This window comes from Phyllobates terribilis, unplaced genomic scaffold (assembly GCF_046119375.1).
Source record: "Phyllobates terribilis strain yellow unplaced genomic scaffold, ASM4611937v1 Scaffold_12__6_contigs__length_324123572, whole genome shotgun sequence".
NCBI lineage: Eukaryota > Metazoa > Chordata > Amphibia > Anura > Dendrobatidae > Phyllobates > Phyllobates terribilis.
In genome coordinates, this window is record NW_027362772.1 from 47,932,163 (window position 1) to 47,956,332 (window position 24,170).

Here is a 24,170-nt window from a genome sequence, read left to right on the forward strand (position 1 = left end):
GGGCCCACCGGAGGAGTCTGGTTCTCTGGTGGGCTCGTCCAATGCTGCCTAAAGCAGGCCGGGCTAAGAAAAGTGTGTGGGGGGATGTTCCAAGGAGAAATGGGGGCGGCTGGGGACCGTTTATGGACACCCGACTGCCCCCAGGCGGCTGGGGACCGTGTGGACACTCGGCCGCGGGGCGGCTGGGGACTGAGTATGGACACCCGGCCGCCGGGCGGCTGGGGACTGAGTATGGATTCCAGGCCGCCAACACAGCCATGACGTGGTGGCCAGATTCAGCCTCCACATGCCTAAAAGGCCCAATTTCAAGTTCAAGCAAGCAAGCAGTATGGTATTGCAGCCTGGGGGTGGGTGGGTGGCAGGCTGCATACTTGCGCTTGTATTGCAAGGAATGGGGGAGGTACAATTGAACACTGCCCTGGGACTAGAACTTGCATGGGGATAGTTGCAAGTCTGCATCTTCTGATGCGGCAAGGATCACTTATGATGGGCACACTTTTAGACAGTGACCTGGGAGTCAGAGATGCTTCCAGGGGTCTTCCCCATGCTGTTCCCATGTCTTTTCAGCACTTTATGCATGTGTCACACAGCACATGGCCAGATAAGGTTGTAAAATGTTAAAATGACATTTCCCGGTGAATGCATTTGTCATAGTTGAAAGCAATACAAAAGTGCAAAAATGCATAAAAAATGCTACTTGTGAACATAGCCGAAGGTGTGGAGGAGTATTTTTGTTTTTGGTCATTTATTTTAACTTATAAACAAGTCTTTTCCCTGGAAAGGATGTTCCTTAACATATTTCACAGGAAAAAAGTTTCACTTTCGTTTTATTGTGAGCCCGTAAAAGTGGCTTAATACCTCTGACCACGTTGTTGACAGCAGTGACCTGGGGGTCAGAAATGCTTCCTGGGGCGATCCCCATGCTGTCCCCATGTCATTTGAGCACTGTCACTATCGTTTTGGGCACTTGTTAGGCTTTTAAAAAACTGCCGGGGGTGCCACCGCAAAAATGCTCGAGTCTCCCATAGACTAACATTGGGCTCGTTGCTCGGGTCGAGCACCCGAGTATCACGGCGAGTTCGGCCCGAGCTTCGAGCACCCGAGCATTTTAGTGCTCGCTCAACACTAATATTAACACTTTTCTTATGTTTACAGCTTGTCGTCATGGAGATCGACCACTGCTACTAGACAGTGGAACATGCGCAGAGCTTACAAGCTGTTTCTGTTGAGATTTGTAAGTGCTGTTTTGGAGATGGCCAGGATCGCTGGAGAGCTTTTTTACCTCCTAGTCCCAGTCAACTTCAGTGCAGTGCTTACAAGCTGGACAGCAGCGGTGGTCGGTCTCCTAGGCAACAAGCTGTAAGCAAATAAAAAGTGTTTTTATCTCAAGAACTGCTGACAATTTTAACAAGTAGTAAATTACAAAAGTGATTGTTTTTACAAGCTCTATCCAACAATACCCCATTTATGAAGATGGGAATAATCCCTTTAAATTGCCAACATTAATGTTGGGGTTCCTAGGATTGAGTCTGAGTGGGAGAGATATACGCCCAATGTCTTACTTTCTCAAATATCTCTCTCCCTTTTGCTCACAAAAAGCAGAACCATCAGACGTTCTTGGCGCAGTGACCGGAAAGCTACACACCCTACCATTGTCTCCCCATACTGGACAGTGACAGCCTCTGAGGGCCGGGCAGGGAGAAAAACCCCGGCTGTAGCTCATAGGAACCTTCTATATACTGTACTGTATACCGTACACTCCAGAGAACAACATGTCAGTACCCTGCCCCCTACTGATATCAGATCATAGCACCAGGCACTGGTACTAGTAGGTCATCCAAATACTACCACCAAAGGGTGCTCACATAATACCACTATACAGTGATGAAACAATACTGCTATACAGTGCTCAAATAACACCAGCATTCTGTACTCAATGCCACCATTCAGTGCTCAAATAATACCACCATACAGTGCTCAAATAATACCTCCATAAAGTGCTCAAATAATACCTCCATGCAGTGCTCAAATAATACTACCATACAGTGATCAAATAATACCACCATACAGTGATCAAATAACAATACTCTTCAGTGCTCAAATAATACCACCTTATAGTGTTCAAATAATACCTCCATACAGTGCTCAAATAATACCACCATTCAGTGCTCAAATAATACCTCCATACAGTGCTCAAATAATATCACCATTCAGTGCTCAAATAATACCACCATACAGTGCTCAAATAATACCTCCATACAGTGCTCAAATAATACCTCCATACAGTGCTCAAATAATACCACCATACAGTGATCAAATAATACCACCATACAGTGATCAAATAACAATACTCTTCAGTGCTCAAATAATACCACCATACAGTGCTCAAATAATACCACCATACAGTGCTCAAATAATGCCAATATACAGTGATCAAATAATACCACCATACAGCGATCAAATAACAATACTCTTCAGTGCTCAAATAATACCACCATACAGTGCTCAAATAATACCACCATACAGTGATCAAATAATACCACCATGCAGTGCTCAAATAATACCACCATACAGTGCTCAAATAATACCACCATGCAGTGCTCAAATAATACCACCATGCAGTGCTCAAATAATACCTCCATGCAGTGCTCAAATAATACCACCATGCAGTGCTCAAATAATACCACCATGCAGTGATCAAATATTACCACCATGCAGTGCTGAAATAATACCATGATACAGTGCTCAAATAAAACCACCATGCAGTGCTCAAATAATACCACCATGCAGTGATCAAATAATACCACCATGCAGTGCTGAAATAATACCACCTTGCAGTGCTGAAATAATACCACCATACAGTGCTGAAATAATAACACCATGCAGTGCTCAAATAATACCACCATGCAGTGCTCAAATAATACCACCATACAGTGATCAAATAATACCTCCATACAGTGCTCAAATAATACCACCATGCAGTGCTCAAATAATACCACCATGCAGTGCTCAAATAATACCACCATACAGTGCCCAAATAATACCACCATACAGTGATCAAATAATACCACCATGCAGTGCTCAAATAATACCTCCATACAGTGCTCAAATAATACCACCATACAGTGATCAAATAATACCACCATGCAGTGCTGAAATAATACCACCATACAGTGCCCAAATAATACCACCATACAGTGATCAAATAATACCACCATGCAGTGCTCAAATAATACCTCCATACAGTGCTCAAATAATACCACCATACAGTGATCAAATAATACCACCATGCAGTGCTGAAATAATACCACCATACAGTGCTCAAATAATACCACCATGCAGTGATCAAATAATACCACCATGCAGTGCTCAAATAATACCTCCATGCAATGCACCCCTTGCAGCAGGGTTGGGTAATGCACCCCATGCGGCCACATCATTCATATGCTTCATCAAGGAGGACCTCATAGCTGCTGAATTATGAAGCATTTTGGATTATTGGACGGTTGTAAAACCTAAAATAAAGTCTTTATCGTCCGCTGTTACTTCCATTTCTGGATGATCTGATGTTCTGGATTAAAGGAATTTCCCCTGACTCCCCGCGGCTGGCAGAGCACAGCGTGCCGCACTATAGCGCTACGTCCCATAGGGAGAGTGTTTACACCGCAGGTGATCATCATGGCCGTGGCCGCCACCGGGCCGTAATGAGTGCGGCGCTGTGCTGTACTCACAGCAGGACGGACATCTTCCTGTACATTAGGTAATGATATAGACAAGGTAAAGTGGCGGGAGCAAACAGCAGGACGCACCGCCACCGCCATCGCTGACTGGCACGTTCACACCAGCAATCCTGAAAACAGCCTTTATGTATAGCGATGAGTAAAGTCGCTGACTGCTGCAACCTTCTGAGCCGTCCCTTTTTTTTTCCCCTGAAATACTCTGTGCTGCTGCGGCATGCTATTTCTTTCAATATTTGGTTCTATATCTGTATCCCGCGGAGCCTTTACACGTATCCTTCCACTAAGTTTACTTGTCACGCATCCCCGTTGCACCAAACTATCAAAACGCTCCTCTCCTGAAATACTCTGTGCTGCTGCGGCGTACCATTTCTTTCAATATTTCATTTGCAATCTCCCATTACCTTCATCCGGTAATGTTTACAAGGCGCTCTGTATCAGATTGTGGCGGGTCACCGATCCCGCAAAATATCAGGACGCTCCTCTCCTGAAATACTCTGTGCTGCTGCGGCGTACCATTTCTTTCAATATTCCATTCGTAATCTACATCCCGCTGAGCCTCTACAAGTATCCTTCCACTAAGTTTACTTGTCACGCACCCCGGTTGCACCAACGCTTCTCTCCTGAAATACTCTGTGCTGCTGTGGTTATCCCACTTCTTATTTTTGGGGTTATCCCCAACATGCCGCTCCTAAAATACTCTGTACTGCTGGGAGATAGTAATTCTGTTTGCCTCCAGTGACACAGGCCCGGTCACATGCATTCCTCGCTTTACTGACATAATCATATCACTTGACAGGTCACTGCCTCCTCTCCTGAAATACTCTGTGCTGCTGAGTTTTAGTAACTCTGTCTGTAACTCCAGTGTCACTGCCCCAGTCACATGCATCTCTCGCTTTCCTAATATAATCATTTGACTTGACAGCTCATTGCCTAAAACAAAATCAGCACACGCCTCCTCTGAAACACTCTGTGCTGCTGAAAGACTATTTAATGCTGTCTGTGACCTCTCAGTCCTATATATTGCCATTCTATCATTATTAGGGTGCTCCTGCCATATGCACTGGCCTCTAACTAAGTCAGAGTCTTCTTAAACATCATCACGCCCCTATCCTGAAATTCTCTGTGCTTATGGGAGACATAATATAATATTATTTGTGACCTCTTTGTCTCTATTTCCCCTCTAACATAACATGGCCTCCTATTATATAAACTGCCCCCTTAATATCTCCCTCAGTGGGATATTTTTAGGGGATACAAAAAAAATGAATTTGAGGTGCAGTACCACTTTTCACCACTAAAATCAACAACTACTTTTTTCATACAGAACAATGAAACAGCGCCCCCAAAGGCGCATCTGTGGAGGTCAGGGCCACTCCAACAGATGTAGAAGCATAGAAGAGTGCAATGCATGGAGATTTCATACAGAAATGCATTGGTGACTTTATCATTTATCTGCTTGACAAGTGGCAAACAAAGTACCCCCCAAAAAATTCAAAAAAATGAATTTGAGGTGCAGTACCACTTTTCACCACTAAAATCAGCACCTAGTTTTCTCATACAGACCAATAAAACAGCGCCTCCAAAGGCGCATCTGTGGAGGTCGGGGCCATCCAAACAGATGTAAAAGTGTAGGAGAGAGCATCGAAATTTCAGACAGAAATGCATCAGTGACTTTATTATTATTATTATTATTATTTATTATTATAGCGCCATTTATTCCATGGCGCTTTACATGTGATAGGGATATACATAACAAAAGCATTTACATAATCTTAACAAAACGAGTCAGCGACTGGTACAGGAGGAGCGAGGACCCTGCCCGCGAGGGCTCACAGTCTTTATCATTTATCTCCCTGACAAGTGACAAAATAAATCCCCCCAAAAATGCAAAAAATTATTTGAGGTGCAGTACCACTTTTTACCACTAAAATCAGCAATTTCTTTCCTAATACAGAACAATGAAACAGCGCCCCCAAAGGAGCATGTGAGGAGGTGAGGGCCACCCAAACAGATGTAAAATCCTAGTAGAGCGCAATGCGTGGAGTTTCATACAGAAATGCATTGGTGACTTTATCGTTTATCTACCTGACAAGTGGCAAAAAAAATCCCCAAAAATGTAAAAAAAAAAATAATCTGAGGTACAGTACCACTTTACGCCACTAAAATCAGCAACTACTTTTCTCATACAGAGTAATGAAACAGCGCCCCCAAAAGCGCATCTGTGGAGGTCAGAGCCAGCCAAACAGATGTAAAAGCACATGAGAGCGCAACGTATGAAAATTTCAAACAGAAATGCATTGGTGACTTTTATTATCTGCCTGACAAGTGGCAAACAAAATCCCCAAAAAATTGCAAAAAAATTTCATTTGAGGTGCAGTACCACTTTTCACCACTAAAATCAGCAACTAGTTTTCTCATACAGAACTATGAAACAGCGCCCCCAAAGGTGCATCTGTGGAGATCAGGGCAACCCAAACAGATGTAAAAGTGTAAGAGAGCATAATGCATGGAGATTTCAAACGAGTGGAAATTATCTACCTGGCAAGTAGCAAAAAAAATCTGCTAAAAAATGAATTTGAGGTGCAGTACTACTTTGCACCACTAAAAGTAGCAGCTACTTTCCTCCTACAGAACAATGAAACAGCGCCCCCAAAAGCGCATCTGTGGAGGGAAGGGCAGCCCAAACAGATGTAAAATCCTAGTAGAGCGCAACATATGGAAATTTCAAACAGAAATGTATTGGTGACCTTATCATTTATCTGCCTGACAAGTGACAAAAAAAATGCCCCAAAAATGCAAAAAAAATTAATTTGATGTGCAGTACCACTTTTTACCACTAAAATCACCAACTTCTTTTCTCATACAGAGCAATGAAACAGCTCCCCCAAAGGAGCATGTGAGGTCAGGACCCCCAAACAGGTGTAAAAGCGCAACGTATGGAAATTTCAAACAGAAATACACTGGTGACGTTATCATTTATCTATCTGAAAGTGACAAACAAATCCCCCCAAAAATGAAAAAAAAAATGAATTTGAGGTGTAGTACCTCTTTGCACCACTAAAATCAGCAACTACTTTTCTCATACTGAACAATGAAACAGCGCCCCCAAACTGATGTAAAAGTGCAACGTATGGAAATTTCAAACTCAGATGCATTGGTGACATTATCATTTATCTAGTTGACAAGTGGCAAAAAAAAAATCCCCCCCAAAAAATGAAAAAAAAAATAATTTGAGGTGCAGTACCACTTTTAACCACTAAAATCAGCAAGTACTTTTCTCATACACAATAATGCAACATCACCCCCACCTTTATCTATTTTTTTAAAATAGCTAATGTGTCATTATTTCCTTATAAAGAAGGTAAATGTTTTAGTAAAAAAAAATTCAACTGTGCATTATCTCATTCCGCTCAAGCTCACTTTCAAGGCTTTCTGTGGGTTTTCACTTATTATTTTCTTCACTTTTCATCTGCGTTTCCATTTCAGTTAACGGTTTATACAGATATAAAGTCAAGCATTCGTATACAATTGATAGGATTCCCCTTTTGTACCTTACCACGATGAGGCTGGAGATAAGCGGCGCTATCTCGCTGTTCTTAAGAGGCCTATGTATCTGCTTTTATTTATTTTTTTCATCCCATCAATTCCAACACACCGGGAGTTTTCCAGGATTATCAGAGAAAAAGGAAATAACTGAAATAAGAGCAGCGCAAAATATCTGAGATGGGTTCATGAGGTGGAAAACATCTCGAGGAGGAGGATTTGGGAAACACCGCGCCACCCTTGGATGCCGATATACCCACCAGGTAATACTGATTCAATGGCATCAATAGTAATTGATCGCTGCAGCCACAGAAAGTGCAAAGAAGAAGGAAATTGATGAGGATCCTGGAGAACTTCAGCTATGAGGAGAGAAGAACAGAATTCAACTTAGTCGTAAAGACCCAGATTATACATGTGGTCAAAAGGGGGCAACCGAGATTAAAGGGGCGTTACAACTCTGTACCAATACCCAACCTGCTCAGAAGTAGCACTGTGCAATGGGGGATATCTCCCTATAGTTCCTCTATCTACTGGACTTATTATATTTTCCATTCTAACTTCCTAGCTTTTTCCAGAGCTGCTCAACTGGGTCCTGGCACTGCCATCTGCTCAACTTGGTCCTGGCACCACCATCTGCTCAACTGGGTCCTGGCAATGCCATCTGCCCAACTGGGTCCTGGCAATGCCATCCGCTCAACTGGGTCCTGGCACCACCATCCGCTCAACTGGGTCCTGGCACCGCCATCCGCTCAACTGGGTCCTGGCACCACCATCCGCTCAACTGGGTTCTGGAACCGCCATCCGCTCAACTGGGTTCTGGCACCGCCATCCGCTCAACTGGGTTCTGGAACCGCCATCTGCTCAACTGGGTCCTGGCACTGCCATCTGCACAACTGGGTCCTGCCACCACCATCCACTCAACTGGGTCCTGGCACCGCCATCCGCTCAACTGGGTCCTGGCACCACCATCCGCTCAACTGGGTCCTGGCACTGCCATCTGCTCAACTCGGTCCTGCCACCACCATTCGCTCAACTGGGTCCTGGCACTGCCATCTGCACAACTGGGTCCTGCCACCACCAACCGCTCAACTGGGTCCTGGCACCGCCATCCGCTCAACTGGGTCCTGGCACCACCATCCGCTCAACTGGGTCCTGGCACCACCATCCGCTCAACTGGGTCCTGGCACCACCATCCGCTCAACTGGGTCCTGGCACCACCATCCGCTCAACTGGGTCTTGCCACCACCATTGGCTCAACTGGGTCCTGGCACTGCCATCTGCTCAACTAGGTCCTGACACTGCCATCTGCTCAACTGGGTCCTGCCACCACCATCCGCTCAACTGAGTCCTGGCACCGACATCTGCTCAATTGGGTCCTGCCACCACCGTCCGCTCAACTGGGTCCTGGCACTGCCATCTGCTTAACTGAGTCCTGGCACCACCATCTGCTCAACTGCGTCCTGGCACTGCCATCTGCTCAACTGGGTCCTGGCACCGCCATCCGCTCAACTGGGTCCTGGCACCACTATCCGCTCAACTGGGTCCTGGCACTGCCATCTGCTCAACTGAGTCCTGGCACTGCCATCTGCTCAACTGGGTCCTGGCACCGCCATCCACTCAACTGGTTGCTGGCACTGCCATCTGCTCAACTGAGTCCTGGCACTGCCATCCGCTCAACTGGGTTCTGGAACCGCCATCTGCTCAACTGGGTCCTGGCACTGCCATCTGCTCAACTGGGTCCTGGCACTGCCATCTGCCCAACTGGCTCCTGCCACCACCATCCACTCAACTGAGTCCTGGCACCGACATCCGCTCAACTGGGTCCTGGCACTGCCATCTGCTCAACTGGGTCCTGCTACCACCATTCACTCAACTGGGTCTTGCCACCACCATCGGCTCAACTGGGTCCTGGCACTGCCATCTGCTCAACTAGGTCCTGACACTGCCATTGGCTCAACTGGGTCCTGGCACTGCCATCTGCTCAACTAGGTCCTGACACTGCTATTGGCTCAACTGGGTCCTGGCACTGCCATCTGCTCAACTAAGTCCTGGCACTGCCATTCGCACAACTGGATCCTGGCACTGCCATCTGCTCAACTAGGTCCTGGCACTGCCATCTGCTCAACTAGGTCCTGGCACTGCCATCTGCTCAACTGAGTCCTGGCACTGCCATCCGCTCAACTGGGTTCTGGAACCGCCATCTGCTCAACTGGGTCCTGGCACTGCCATCTGCTCAACTGGGTCCTGGCACTGCCATCTGCTCAACTGAGTCCTGGCACTGCCATCCGCTCAACTGGGTTCTGGAACCGCCATCTGCTCAACTGGGTCCTGGCACTGCCATCTGCTCAACTGGGTCCTGGCACTGCCATCTGCCCAACTGGGTCCTGCCACCACCATCCACTCAACTGAGTCCTGGCAACGACATCCGCTCAACTGGGTCCTGGCACTGCCATCTGCTCAACTGGGTCCTGCTACCACCATTCACTCAACTGGGTCTTGCCACCACCATCGGCTCAACTGGGTCTTGCCACCACCATCGGCTCAACTGGGTCCTGGCACTGCCATCTGCTCAACTAGGTCCTGGCACTGCCATTGGCTCAACTGGGTCCTGGCACTGCCATTCGCACAACTGGATCCTGGCACTGCCATCTGCTCAACTAGGTCCTGGCACTGCCATCTGCTCAACTAGGTCCTGGCACTGCCATTCACAGAACTGGGTCCTGGCACTGCCATCTGCTCAACTGGGTCCTGGCACCGCCATCTGTGCAACTAGGTCCTAGCACTGCCATTCACACAACTGGGTCCTGACACTGCCATCCGCTCAACTGGGTCCTGGCACTACCATTCACACAACTGGGTCCCACCACTGCCATCTACTCAACTGGGTCCTGGCACTGCCATCTGCTCAACTGAGTTGAGGCTCTGCCATCTGCTTAAATGGGTCCTGGCACCGTCATCTGCTCAACTGGGTCCTGACACTGCTATCTGCTCAACTAGGTCCTAGCACTGCCATCTGCTCAACTAGATCCTGGCACTGCCATTCGCACAACTGGGTCCTGGCACTGCCATCTGCTCAACTAGGTCCTGACACTGCCATTCGCACAACTGGGTCCTGACACCGCTTTCCACTCAACTGGGTCCTGGCACTGCCCTCCACTCAACTAGGTCCTGGCACTGCCATCCACTCAACTGGGTCCTGGCACCGCCATCCACTCAACTGGGTCCTGGCACTGCCATCGGCTCTACTGGGTCCTGGCACTGCCATCGGCTCTACTGGGTCCTGGCACTGCCATCCTTTGGTCCATTAATATGGCAAAAATTGTAGCTGGAGAGGCGCCTGGAATCTAAGGGGTTAAGTAAACAGATGGGCATGGTATTGGGTCTGAATTTTAAGAGTCACATTTGCAAATTCATTTAGGGGTTCTGGTCTGGAGTATAAAATAGGACAGGGGCCTGAAAGTCTACGACTATCGCAAGAAGTTGTTATAGTGGTCTGGGCAGGAAGGAGAAGAAAAGGAAAGAGAATGTTAACAATTAGAAGACATCAGCTGTGCGTCACAGGATTTATAGAGGGACTGTCACATCTCTTGAACTGTCTGTAATGGGAAATTTTTGAATTACCCATGAGATTACAATTCAATGTTTACTTCACACCTCGAGTTGTCATGTTCCTCTTTTCTTCCACCTGGAAAAGTATGGATCTATCTTATGGACTCTGTCACTGTCCTAGTGATGTAGGTGGTCTGGTTTTGGGTTGTATTATGTCCCAGCTTGGTGGGTAATCTGTTCCGGTTTTATATATTAATTACTTATAGTTGCAGCCTTGCCTGTTTGCATACTATTAGCCATTATTGTACCGCCACCTGCTGGTCATAACTATACATTACTTGTCTAGCTGTTGCAATTCAGTATATACTTATTTACATTATCATCTGATCCCACTAATCATGTATTATTATGGCAGTGACCACCGCTCTTGTTGGTTTCACCTGTTTGTAACCATTCCTAATTGTATTTTTGTATCAATATGAATTATTGCAAGTTCAACTGTATCAGCTGGATGCAGAGTGTCAGGCTCTTTCTCCCATCATCCCCCCTCTGCGTGTGACTTCACTGACGCAGACACTGACAGCGGGAGCGATGAAGTCACTACATGGCACCCACTGTGCTGAGATGTGCGGCCGCTCACTGCAGAGACCGGAGCAGTGGGAGAATGAGGAGGAGAGGGGAATATTGTATATAAATAGATTTTTTTATGGGGAGTGCATTATACTGTATAGAGGCCTATGGGGAGTGCATTATACTGAATAGAGGCCTATGGGGAGTGCATTATACTGAATAGAGGCCTATGGGGAGCGCATTATACTGTATAGAGGACTATGGGGAGTGCATTATACTATATGGAGGACTAGGGGAATGCATTATACTGTATAGTGGACTATAGGGAGTGCATTATACTATATGGAGGCCTATGAGGAGTGCATTATACAGGGTGGGCCATTTATATGGATACACCTAAATTAAATGGGAATGGTTGGTGATATCAACTTCCTGTTTGTGGCACATTAGTATATGGGAGGGGGAAAACTTTTCCAGATGGGTGGGTGGTGACCATGGAGGCCATTTTGAAGTCGGCCATTTTGGATCCAACTTTATTTTGTTCAATGGGAAGAGGGTCATGTGACACATCAAACTTATTGAGAATTTCATAAGAAAAACAATGGCGTGCTTGGTTTTAACATAACTTTATTCTTTCATGAGTTATTTACAAGTTTATGACCACTTGTAAAATGTGTTCAAAGTGCTGCCCATTGTGTTGGATTGTCAATGCAACCCTCTTCTCCCACTCTTGACAGAATGATAGCAACACCACAGAAGAAATGCTAGCACAGGCTTCCAGTATCCGTTGTTTCACATGCTGCACATCTCGTATCTTGATGGTATGGTGTGGTATATGGGGTACATAGATAGTGGGGCCATTCTTCATCAATGGAAATCTCAATGCCACTGGATATCTGAAATTGCTACATGATGATGTATTGCCCTCTTTATGCACTGAAGATGGCACGTTCCCTGAGTTTTTCCAACAAGATGGTGCACCACCACATTATAGTTGTAATCAGGGTTACTTAGTTAGGTGCCCGCTCACAAGTTTCACTCCCCCTGAACCAAAACCCTAGCTTCGCCTCTGAGACAGACAGACAGACAGACAGTCATGTCCCACGACTTGGGAATCATACAGTATTGCATTATTATTGAACTGTTGCTAATACCCTGCTATGTAATCAGTTTCTCCTTTTTAGAAGTTTGTCCAGTTTCTCATCCTGCAGCCCGGCTCTTATGTCAGTAACCCCTCCCTACTTCATCTTGTGCCAATATGGTCTGCCAAATTCATATGAGGATCTTCTCTATACCTTTCTGGCTCAGAATAGTCTTTTTACCTACTGCTATTGAATAATACAAATGTTCAGTTTGACAATAAAACCTCTGGAATCTTCATATGTGCCTCTGCAGTCGAGTAGAAGCTATCTGACGAAATCACTTTGTGTGAGTACTGGCTCAATACAGACATAGATAGAAAAGACCCCACACTTGCAGCCTAGTTATTGAGTCAGAAGATAGGTAGATAGGTAGATAGATAGATGTGATGTCATTAGTAGGTCCTGTGATGTCATCATCCAAGAGAAAGCTCTGCTCATATGTCATGGCTGTGTCAGTTGTGACAGACAGTCGTGCTGGAGCCGGCTGTAGTAGGTCTCTGCACTTGGCATTGCAGACACCTTCTTGATCCTCTCATCTCTGTAGTATAGTTATATCCTTCTTCCTTTAGGACCCAGCAGTGACCTCCACCTTCTGCTGCTGATTGACATACCCTTGCTTGGTAGTTAAAAACTCTCACTATCTCCAGAGAGTCGCCGGTGATGTACTAGCAGTCGGCTAGTCTCATCTTTGGTGCCTTTGGAGGACAGTTGGTGTTATCTCTATGGTGTCTGCTCAAGCTAAGTGTATCCCCTTTGTCTGCTTACCTTGTTTTCTTTAGTTTGTAGTGGGGCTTGACTAGTGCTCACCCCATCCCTTCCCTATCTAGGGCCTAGCTCTAGGGACAGTCAGGGTTTAGGTTCCTGCTCGACGATAGGTGCAGAACCTATATTGGGACGATAGGGTGAGCAGGGTGATATTAGATCGGAATAGGGGTCTCCATCCCCCTTTCCCTAGTTGTTGGGCTCCCTTCCCCCTCTTCCCGTCATTGTACACTTATTCCTTTCCTCACCTTGCGTGACATCATATCTATGAACACTTCAGTTTCCCATCTTCTCTCTGTGTTTTCAGTCCATCTCTGAATTCTTATCTCACAGCCTGCGGCATGGAAACCTCATTTTATACGTGAAAATGAATTCCTCCCGTTTCTCCCAAGGATTTTAATTTTATTTGACTTCTCGTGTCCAAATAAAATTTGACTTTATAGGATATATCCCTTTTACACTAGAAGAACATTTATTTTGTGTCGACTTTTATGTTTGCTGAGAACATACCGGGTGCCAGCTAATACAAACACACTTCATCCCATCAGAGAAACTGTGGAAAGGGGAAAGTGAGAAAACTGAAAAAAATTAGAAAACAAAAATTAAAAGTAAAGCGGAATTGTACTTTGAGCGATGGTATAATATGGACCTAAGACCTAGACTGTTCCCATCACAACCAAGTTAATTTATGTAACTAAGCAGGACAAAGGTAGGAAAATTACGTTGACCTCCCATGTGTGGTCCTAAGTGACCAGTTGCAGAATACCATGGAAAATACCCACCAGAAAATAGCGGCTATTGAGTCGAACGGACTTCACTCTCCACATACATCAATGAGCGTTGGGCGCCCATTATAGTCTACTGGTTTACTGAAGGTCCTTTCTTGAACTCCTTTGGTAGTCGCTAACCACTGTATGGCGGGAAAATGCCTGATAATGCCTGCTGTGTACCAGAAACACCCATACGTCTTGCCGAATACTGGGAGCTCCCTACAAGACCTGTCACATGCTGAGAACACCCCACAAGACCTGTGATAAACCGGGAACACCCTACAAGACCTGCTATATACTGGGAACACCCTACAAGACCAGTCATGTACCAAGAACATCCCAAGAAACATGCCATATACCGGGAACACCTCTGAAGACCTACCATATAATGGGGACACCCCAAAAGATCTCTCATATACTGGGAACATCACACAAGATCTGCCATATACTGAGAACACGCCACGAGATCTGCCGTATACCAAGAACATCCCACAAAACCTGTCAAGTACCGGGTTCACCCCACAAGATCTGTCAAATAGCTGGAACACCCCACAAGACCTACCGTATACAGGGAACACCCCACAAAACCTGTCATATACCGGGAGCACCCCACAAGACCTCCAGTATACTGGGAACACTCCACAAGGACCGCAGTATACCGGGAACACCTCACAAGACTTGCCGTATACTGGGTTCACCCCACAACACTTGCCAAATACCGGGAACACCACAGAAGACCTGCCGTATACCAGGAACATCCTACAAAACCTATCATACACCGAGAACACCCTTTAAGGCCTGTTTTATACCGGGAACACCCTTCAAGACTTAAAGTATACTGGGAACACCCTACAAGACGTGCCATATACCAGGACCACCCACAAGATCCACAATGTACCGGGAACATCACATGAGACCTACTATATACCGGGAACACTTCATCTGTTGTTTTGGAGATACTAGTATCCCGTCGTCTGTGGCCCTTGTCACAGTCGCTCAGATCCTTACAGTTGTCCATTTATCCTGGTTCCAACCCATCAACCCTACAAATATGTTTTAGCATGATGAGGAATCGAAAAAACAAGAAAAAGTGTGTTAGAAAGTTGCAAAAGTATTTAATATATGACGAAAACCAAAATTGGCCCTTTAAGGCAGATGAATCCTGTGACCCATGGAATAAAAAAAAAATTATTTCCAGAACGCAAAGCAGACCCAGGGTGACAGTATCCACCCCTGGCAGCGCCCTGAGCCACGGCAGCCAATCTGGGACCAGAGAAGAATGGAGAACACTTTGCCAGCACAGGAAACTACAGAGACCACAATGCCTTGCAGTTTATGGGCGTATGGGGCGACAGGACAACAATGGGCTGAATAATGACTATTGTACAAAGTGCCGGGGACATAAGTATGTAAACCCGTAGGAGAGGGGTATCCAGAATGATCACTGCAGATAATAGTCTAACGTAAAGTTTATTTTAAGCAGGTTATTACTTTCGGAGAGTTGAGGTTAAATCCAAGGTGCCAACGAAGATACCAGTCGATAGGAGAAATCTGACGCCCAATAAGACGAATCCGGATGATAAAAGATGGCGCATTGCGAATCGAAGGGAGGGATTCGAAAAAAAAATATAGCATAAATGACATTATGATGGTAAGTTTCCGTTGGATGGCATCGCTTAATGTTAATCGCGCAAATTTTTTATAACGGGTATTTTGGCGCCGGTGTCGGCGAGACAGGCGAAAGTTGAATCCGGGGAGATGCTTTCAGCAGCCAGGGGGTTAAGCGCCTGAGTTAATCTGCCTGGCAGTGAGCAGATTTTGCAGCAGGGCGGGGACACGAAACAGATATTCAGCGTCCCAAAGTGACCTCCCGCGAGAGAGACGGAAGTTTAACCTTTGCAGTTCCAGATTCCCCTTCCTCCTGCGGTCTTTTTCCCTAGCCCGCGGGAGGAGGAACATTCGCACACATCCGCGCCTCACTGTACGTATAGATTTTATTTACATCCTTTTAACCGAGCGAAAACAGGAAAAAAAAAAAAAGGTTTAGAGGAATAGAAACCAGTAAGGGTAGGAACACAGACAGCAGTGTGAAAAAAAAAAAGAGAAGATCTGGCGGCGTACCGTAAAGCCGGCCGCGCATGCCCACATGGTCGAGGAACGATAATTAGCTCGTAAGTAGGGTGCGTTTTCCAAAACTGAAATCTTATCCGAGAAAAACAAAGAAAATTTGGGCTTTCGGATGGTGACTGTTTTCAAGATCTTAAAAAATACAAAAATTTCCCATCACGTCCTTTTCCAGGGTAAGGGGTTGACCTTACATGAGGGGTGGGGGACTCCAGTACCTTAACGTGTGTATTTTTTTAATGTTTTTTTGGAGGAAAACTTTAGCTGGGGTTTCGGTAGTTTTTGAAATTTTGATCTTTTTTAACTTTGATGAAAAATAAGTTTGGAAAAAAATTTGGCAAGATGCGAGAAATTGTGATTTCCAATAGAAAAAAGGTTGTAGAATTTTTTTCCTACTATGGTTTTCTTATAGAAGTAAGGAAGGGGTTTTATCCTTGTGACTATTAGCTGGGCGACAGGACAGGTGATTGCGTGCTGATAGCTGGGGGTCCGACCTCTGGGACCACGCTCTGACATGTCCTTTCAGAACGGAGTGGTGGCCGCATATACTCACCAGGTGATACCTTGCTGATCGTTGCGGGTCTGAGTTCTGGAACCTTTACTTTCTATCATGCCCATTAAAACGAAGTAGCATGCTCATCCGGTGATACCTTGCTGATCGCTGGGGTCCAATCTATGGCATCATTATCTTTCCTCTGTATGGGGCTCTGAAATGCCCTGTTAGAATGAAGTGATGGTAGTGCAGTGTCGCCAAGTGATACCTTGCTGATCACTGGGGGTCCGACCTTGGTTCATTGTTTAGACATCTGTCAAATGATATTTCTTACAACTTCTTGTTGTTGGTGCTTTTATGGTACACTGAATTTGCCAAAGCTCATCAGTGCCCCCTCTTAATTTGGGGATTCCATCATTCTAATGAACTCGCCTTAGAAAAACATAACCAAGCTGAAGAGCTCAATGACTCGCGATGTGGCATTGAGATAGGGTGCCACCTTCCCAACAAGTAAATGCACTGAAGTTCTTCCTCTGCAACAGTTGAACTGGTGAATAGGAGAATTCCAAGAGCAGCTGTAGGTCAACAAGGATCTTCTTGAATCTCTGGAGGAAACATCAGCACAAGAAATGTTCTACAAGATTAATGAAGACTGTTCCAGAACTGTTGAACAGGAGCTTCATGGACTTGGTTGTCATATAGAAACCTGAGATCTCCTTGCACAATGCTACGTTTGATCTACCGTGGTAGATAAATATCATTATTGGCTACTGGACACTTTCTCCACAAAGATGATCACGTGTGATATATCAATGGACCATTCCAAGTTTGGTGGAAATTGAAGAGAACTTGAGAAATTGAAGAGAACTGAAGAGAACTCTTAATGTTCCAGCATACGATGACTTTCTGAAAGAATTGTGACTTTCTGCATCTCTGGTGATAGCTCGGAGAAGTTCTTTTTTTTTTTTTTCTTAGAGTGGCAATTGCTCTTTCACAAAGTAAAATCATTCAAAATTGGTCTGCTGAGTTTACTAAAAATCTTGGTGACTCAAAGCCCTAAACTTCAACTCTGTGAAACATGTTTTGGAGGTCTTACAGCCCTGTGTCAGCGTGGAATAATGCTCTTGTTACTGAATGGACATCAAATCCTGAAGAGCGGGGGAACCAGCTATTCCTGGCTTTAGAATGAGATGTCATTGGATAACCAAATTCTAGACCGTCAGCTGCTGGAACAATCAGCTCCTACCACCCCTCAAAAGCGAGAAGCTTGAGACCTCTGCTGTGGAAATATAGTTTTACATGGTGACCATTCATATAAATTGCTGTCCATGTATTCAGTCAACCAGATTGGGTGATGGTCCTAAAGAGGGTTCTCCGATCTGACTCATCGAGGAGGGGACCTAATGGATAGGGAATGTGGACAGGGGTTGTCTTCTTGAAATCCTCTTTAGGCTGAGCATTGGTTTCCATCACATAAGTTCTACAACTGTGATTCCCAAAGCTTTGGGTATCGGCTCAGTTGGTTGGGACATTTGTAATTCCTGTTGTCACTAAACGGAACAATTGTAGGGCACAATCAAAACCATTTTCTATGGGAAAAATTATTTGTTTTGGGACGAGGATCTTTTGGAAGACGCCTCTTTCCAAAGGGTGTCCGTGGTGGCCAAATCTTTACATTTGTGGCCACTATTCCCAACGCACTGTTCACGAAACCTAAGAACCGATCGTGTCCATTCGGCTCCAATAAACTGATATGACCCTATTATGTATCTCGTTGAGTACCAAAACAACATTATCGGTGGCAGCCTCTCATTGGAGGGCTACCCTTGAGAGATCCTCTTCACTTATGCTGTACCACCAATGTAGGCTCTAAGGTGCTATAACCCTGGTAGCTGTGGCCCTGGGATATAGTACACAGATTATAACCTCTCAGATCAGACCCTGGTAGAAATCCAAAACATATTAGGGCCAATTCAAAAATCCAATTTTGGAGTGAGATGGAAACCAGATGAAACCCATGAAAATATGTAAAGTTTCTATAGACGTGACCCTTGGCTGGTTTTGTGTCCGGGCCTGTAGGAATGTCCACCCACTTGATGAAAGTCATTCAATAAACTGGAGAGTCCAGAAGACAAAATGAGGGAAATTTGGAAGAAGCAAGGGGCTAATATTTGGGTCCCAGGGGGATACAGGTGACCGTACCCTTCCAGCTAAGCAGAATAAAGCCTCACTGAGAGGTCTCCTCCATGGAGAATGTGAGAGCGGGGACTATGGGTGACAGTAGGGCCGCAGAAGGGGTGACAGTAGGGCCGCAGAAGAGGTGACATCAGTACGTTGAGGTGCAGAGGGAGGGCTGCAGGAAGGAAGATGAAGTGAAATAGAGAGAAGAGGGAGGAAAAGGGAGGGGAATACTGGGAGGGACATGGGAGGAGAGGAAAGACAAGGCAGACAGGGGGAAAGAGAAAAAGACATGGAGAAGGTGGGAGAAGGAGCAGGGCAGGAGGAGGGAGGACACAGGGTGGGAGAGTGCAGGGAATGGGAACTGCTGGGACAGGGAATAGGAGGAAGGAGGAAAGGAAGAGAGCACAGGACAGACAGGCAGAGAGCAGGAAGACGCCTGAGGAGGAATACACAGCAGCATCTTATTACAGGACTCTGCATCCCAGGGAGGTAAGAATGACATTCCTTCTCTATATCATCCAGGAGAGGCCTGCGGAGGGGACACATCACCCACAGAGGACCTTCTGCTCCAGTGGCCCTGCACAGCCAGATATAGGGACCTGCTGCTGTAACCCCTGCACTCCTGGAGAGAGACAGATATAGGGACCTGCTGCTGTAACCCCTGCACTCCTGGAGAGAGACAGATATAGGCACCTGCTGCTGTAACCCCTGCACTCCTGGAGAGACAGATATAGGGACCTGCAGCTGTAACCCCTGCACTCCTGGAGAGACAGATATAGGGACCTGCTGCTGTAACCCCTGCACTCCTGGAGGGACAGATATAGGGACCTGCAGCTGTAACCCCTGCACTCCTGGAGAGACAGATATAGGGACCTGCAGCTGTAACCCCTGCACTCCTGCAGAGAGACAGATATAGGGACCTGCTGCTGTAACCCCTGCACTCCTGGAGAGAGACAGATATAGGGACCTGCTGCTGTAACCCCTGCACTCCTGGAGAGACAGATATAGGGACCTGCAGCTGTAACCCCTGCACTCCTGGAGGGACAGATATAGGGACCTGCAGCTGTAACCCCTGCACTCCTGGAGAGACAGATATAGGGACCTGCAGCTGTAACCCCTGCACTCCTGGAGAGACAGATATAGGGACCTGCAGCTGTAACCCCTGCACTCCTGGAGAGACAGATATAGGGACCTGCAGCTGTAACCCCTGCACTCCTGGAGAGAGACAGATATAGGGACCTGCTGCTGTAACCCCTGCACTCCTGGAGAGACAGATATAGGGACCTGCAGCTGTAACCCCTGCACTCCTGGAGAGACAGATATAGGGACCTGCAGCTGTAACCCCTGCACTCCTGGAGAGACAGATATAGGGACCTGCAGCTGTAACCCCTGCACTCCTGGAGAGACAGATTTAGGGACCTGCTGCTGTAACCCCTGCACTCCTGGAGAGAGACAGATATAGGGACCTGCTGCTGTAACCCCTGCACTCCTGGAGAGACAGATATAGGGACCTGCAGCTGTAACCCCTGCACTCCTGGAGAGACAGATATAGGGACCTGCTGCTGTAACCCCTGCACTCCTGGAGAGAGACAGATATAGGGACCTGCTGCTGTAACCCCTGCACTCCTGGAGAGAGACAGATATAGGGACCTGCTGCTGTAACCCCTGCACTCCTGGAGAGACAGATATAGGGACCTGCAGCTGTAACCCCTGCACTCCTGGAGAGACAGATATAGGGACCTGCAGCTGTAACCCCTGCACTCCTGGAGGGACAGATATAGGGACCTGCTGCTGTAACCCCTGCACTCCTGGAGGGACAGATATAGGGACCTGCTGCTGTAACCCCTGCACTCCTGGAGAGACAGATTTAGGGACCTGCTGCTGTAACCCCTGCACTCCTGGAGGGACAGATATAGGGACCTGCAGCTTTAACCCCTGCACTCCTGGAGAGAGACAGATATAGGGACCTGCAGCTTTAACCCCTGCACTCCTGGAGAGACAGATATAGGGACATACAGCTGTAACCCCTGCACTCCTGGAGAGACAGATATAGGGACCTGCAGCTGTAACCCCTGCACTCCTGGAGAGACAGATATAGGGACATACAGCTGTAACCCCTGCACTCCTGGAGGGACAGATATAGGGACCTGCAGCTGTAACCCCTGCACTCCTGGAGAGACAGCTATAGGGACCTGCAGCTGTAACCCCTGCACTCCTGGAGAGACAGATATAGGGACGTGCTGCTGTAACCCCTGCACTCCTGGAGAGTCAGATATAGGGACCTGCAGCTGTAACCCCTGCACTCCTGGAGAGACAGATATAGGGACCTGCAGCTGTAACCCCTGCACTCCTGGAGAGACAGATATAGGGACCTGCAGCTGTAACCCCTGCACTCCTGGAGAGACAGATACAGGGACCTGCAGCTGTAACCCCTGCACTCCTGGAGGGACAGATATAGGGACCTGCAGCTGTAACCCCTGCACTCCTGGAGAGAGACAGATATTGGGATATACAGCTGTAACCCCTGCACTCCTGGAGAGACAGATATAGGGACCTGCAGCTGTAACCCCTGCACTCCTGGAGGGACAGATATAGGGACCTGCTGCTGTAACCCCTGCACTCCTGGAGAGACAGATATAGGGACCTGCAGCTGTAACCCCTGCACTCCTGGAGAGACAGATATAGGGACATACAGCTGTAACCCCTGCACTCCTGGAGAGAGACAGATATAGGGACCTGCAGCTGTAACCCCTGCACTCCTGGAGGGACAGATATAGGGACCTGCTGCTGTAACCCCTGCACTCCTGGAGAGAGACAGATATAGGGATATACAGCTGTAACCCCTGCACTCCTGGAGGGACAGATATAGGGACCTGCTGCAGTAACCCCTGCACTCCTGGAGAGAGACAGCTATAGGGATATACAGCTGTAACCCCTGCACTCCTGGAGGGACTGATATAGGGACCTGCAGCTGTAACCCCTGCACTCCTGGAGAGACAGATATAGGGATATACAGCTGTAACCCCTGCACTCCTGGAGAGACAGATATAGGGACCTGCAGCTGTAACCCCTGCACTCCTGGAGAGTCAGATATAGGGACCTGCAGCTGTAACCCCTGCACTCCTGGAGAGACAGATATAGGGACCTGCAGCCGTAACCCCTGCACTCCTGGAGAGACAGATATAGGGACCTGCAGCTGTAACCCCTGCACTCCTGGAGAAACAGATATAGGGACCTGCAGCTGTAACCCCTGCACTCCTGGAGAGAGACAGCTATAGGGATATACAGCTGTAACCCCTGCACTCCTGGAGAGACAGATATAGGGACATACAGCTGTAGCCCCTGCACTCCTGGAGGGACAGATATAGGGACCTGCAGCTGTAACCCCTGCACTCCTGGAGAGACAGATATAGGGATATACAGCTGTAACCCCTGCACTCCTGGAGAGACAGATATAGGGACATACAGCTGTAACCCCTGCACTCCTGGAGGGACAGATATAGGGACCTGCAGCTGTAACCCCTGCACTCCTGGAGAGACAGATATAGGGACCTGCTGCTGTAACCCCTGCACTCCTGGAGAGACAGATATACGGACCTGCTGCTGTAACCCCTGCACTCCTGGAGAGACAGATATAGGGACATACAGCTGTAACCCCTGCACTCCTGGAGAGAGACAGATATAGGGACCTGCAGCTGTAACCCCTGCACTCCTGGAGGGACAGATATAGGGACCTGCTGCTGTAACCCCTGCACTCCTGGAGAGAGACAGATATAGGGATATACAGCTGTAACCCCTGCACTCCTGGAGGGACAGATATAGGGACCTGCTGCTGTAACCCCTGCACTCCTGGAGAGAGACAGATATAGGGATATACAGCTGTAACCCCTGCACTCCTGGAGGGACTGATATAGGGACCTGCAGCTGTAACCCCTGCACTCCTGGAGAGACAGATATAGGGATATACAGCTGTAACCCCTGCACTCCTGGAGAGACAGATATAGGCACCTGCAGCTGTAACCCCTGCACTCCTGGAGAGTCAGATATAGGGACCTGCAGCTGTAACCCCTGCACTCCTGGAGAGACAGATATAGGGACCTGCAGCCGTAACCCCTGCACTCCTGGAGAGACAGATATAGGGACCTGCAGCTGTAACCCTGCACTCCTGGAGAAACAGATATAGGGACCTGCAGCTGTAACCCCTGCACTCCTGGAGAGACAGATATAGGGACCTGCTGCTGTAACCCCTGCACTCCTGGAGAGACAGATATAGGGACCTGCTGCTGTAACCCCTGCACTCCTGGAGAGACAGATACAGGGACCTGCTACTGTAACCCCTGCACTCCTGGAGGGATAGATATAGGGACCTGCTGCTGTAACCCCTGCACTCCTGGAGAGACAGATACAGGGACCTGAAGCCGTAACCCCTGCACTCCTGGAGGGACGGATATAGGGACCTGCAGCTATAACCCCTGCACTCCTGGAGAGACAGATATAGGTACCTGCAGCTATAACCCCTGCACTCCTGGAGGGACAGATATAGGGACCTGCTGCTGTAACCCCTGCACTCCTGGAGAGACAGATATAGGGACCTGCAGCTGTAACCCCTGCACTCCTGGAGAGACAGATATAGAGACATACAACTGTAACCCCTGCACTCCTGGAGAGACAGATTTAGGGACCTGCTGCTGTAACCCCTGCACTCCTGGAGAGTCAGATATAGGGACCTGCAGCTGTAACCCCTGCACTCCTGGAGAGACAGATATAGGGACCTGCTGCTGTAACCCCTGCACTCCTGGAGAGACAGATATAGGGACCTGCAGCTGTAACCCCTGCACTCCTGGAGAGACAGATATAGGGACCTGCAGCTGTAACCCCTGCACTCCTGGAGAGACAGATTTAGGGACCTGCAGCTGTAACCCCTGCACTCCTGGAGAGACAGATATAGGGACCTGCTGCTGTAACCCCTGCACTCCTGGAGGGACAGATATAGGGACCTGCAGCTGTAACCCCTGCACTTCTGGAGGGACAGATATAGGGACCTGCAGCTGTAACCCCTGCACTCCTGGAGAGAGAGATATAGGGATATACAGCTGTAACCCCTGTACTCCTGGAGAGACAGATATAGGGACCTGCAGCTTTAACCCCTGCACTCCTGGAGAGACAGATATAGGGACCTGCAGCTGTAACCCCTGCACTCCTGGAGAGAGACAGATATAGGGACCTGCTGCTGTAACCCCTGCACTCCTGGAGGGACAGATATAGGGACCTGCAGCTGTAACCCCTTCACTCCTGG

The 24,170-nt window shown here is 47.6% G+C and overlaps 1 protein-coding gene across 6 annotated transcripts in view; it reads left to right on the top strand.

Annotated features, from left to right (window-relative positions):
* Nucleotides 1–15,346: 15,346 nt before the first annotated feature.
* The window catches only part of LOC141172017 (maternal B9.10 protein-like), a 202,936-nt gene continuing 194,112 nt past the window's right edge, over nt 15,347–24,170 (top strand). For 2 of the 6 annotated variants that reach the window (XM_073655790.1, XM_073655794.1), the window contains exon 1: nt 15,734–16,057. The gene's annotated coding sequence lies outside the window, so the exon portion shown is untranslated. The other 4 variants (XM_073655789.1, XM_073655793.1, XM_073655792.1 and 1 more) reach the window with 3 other exon arrangements.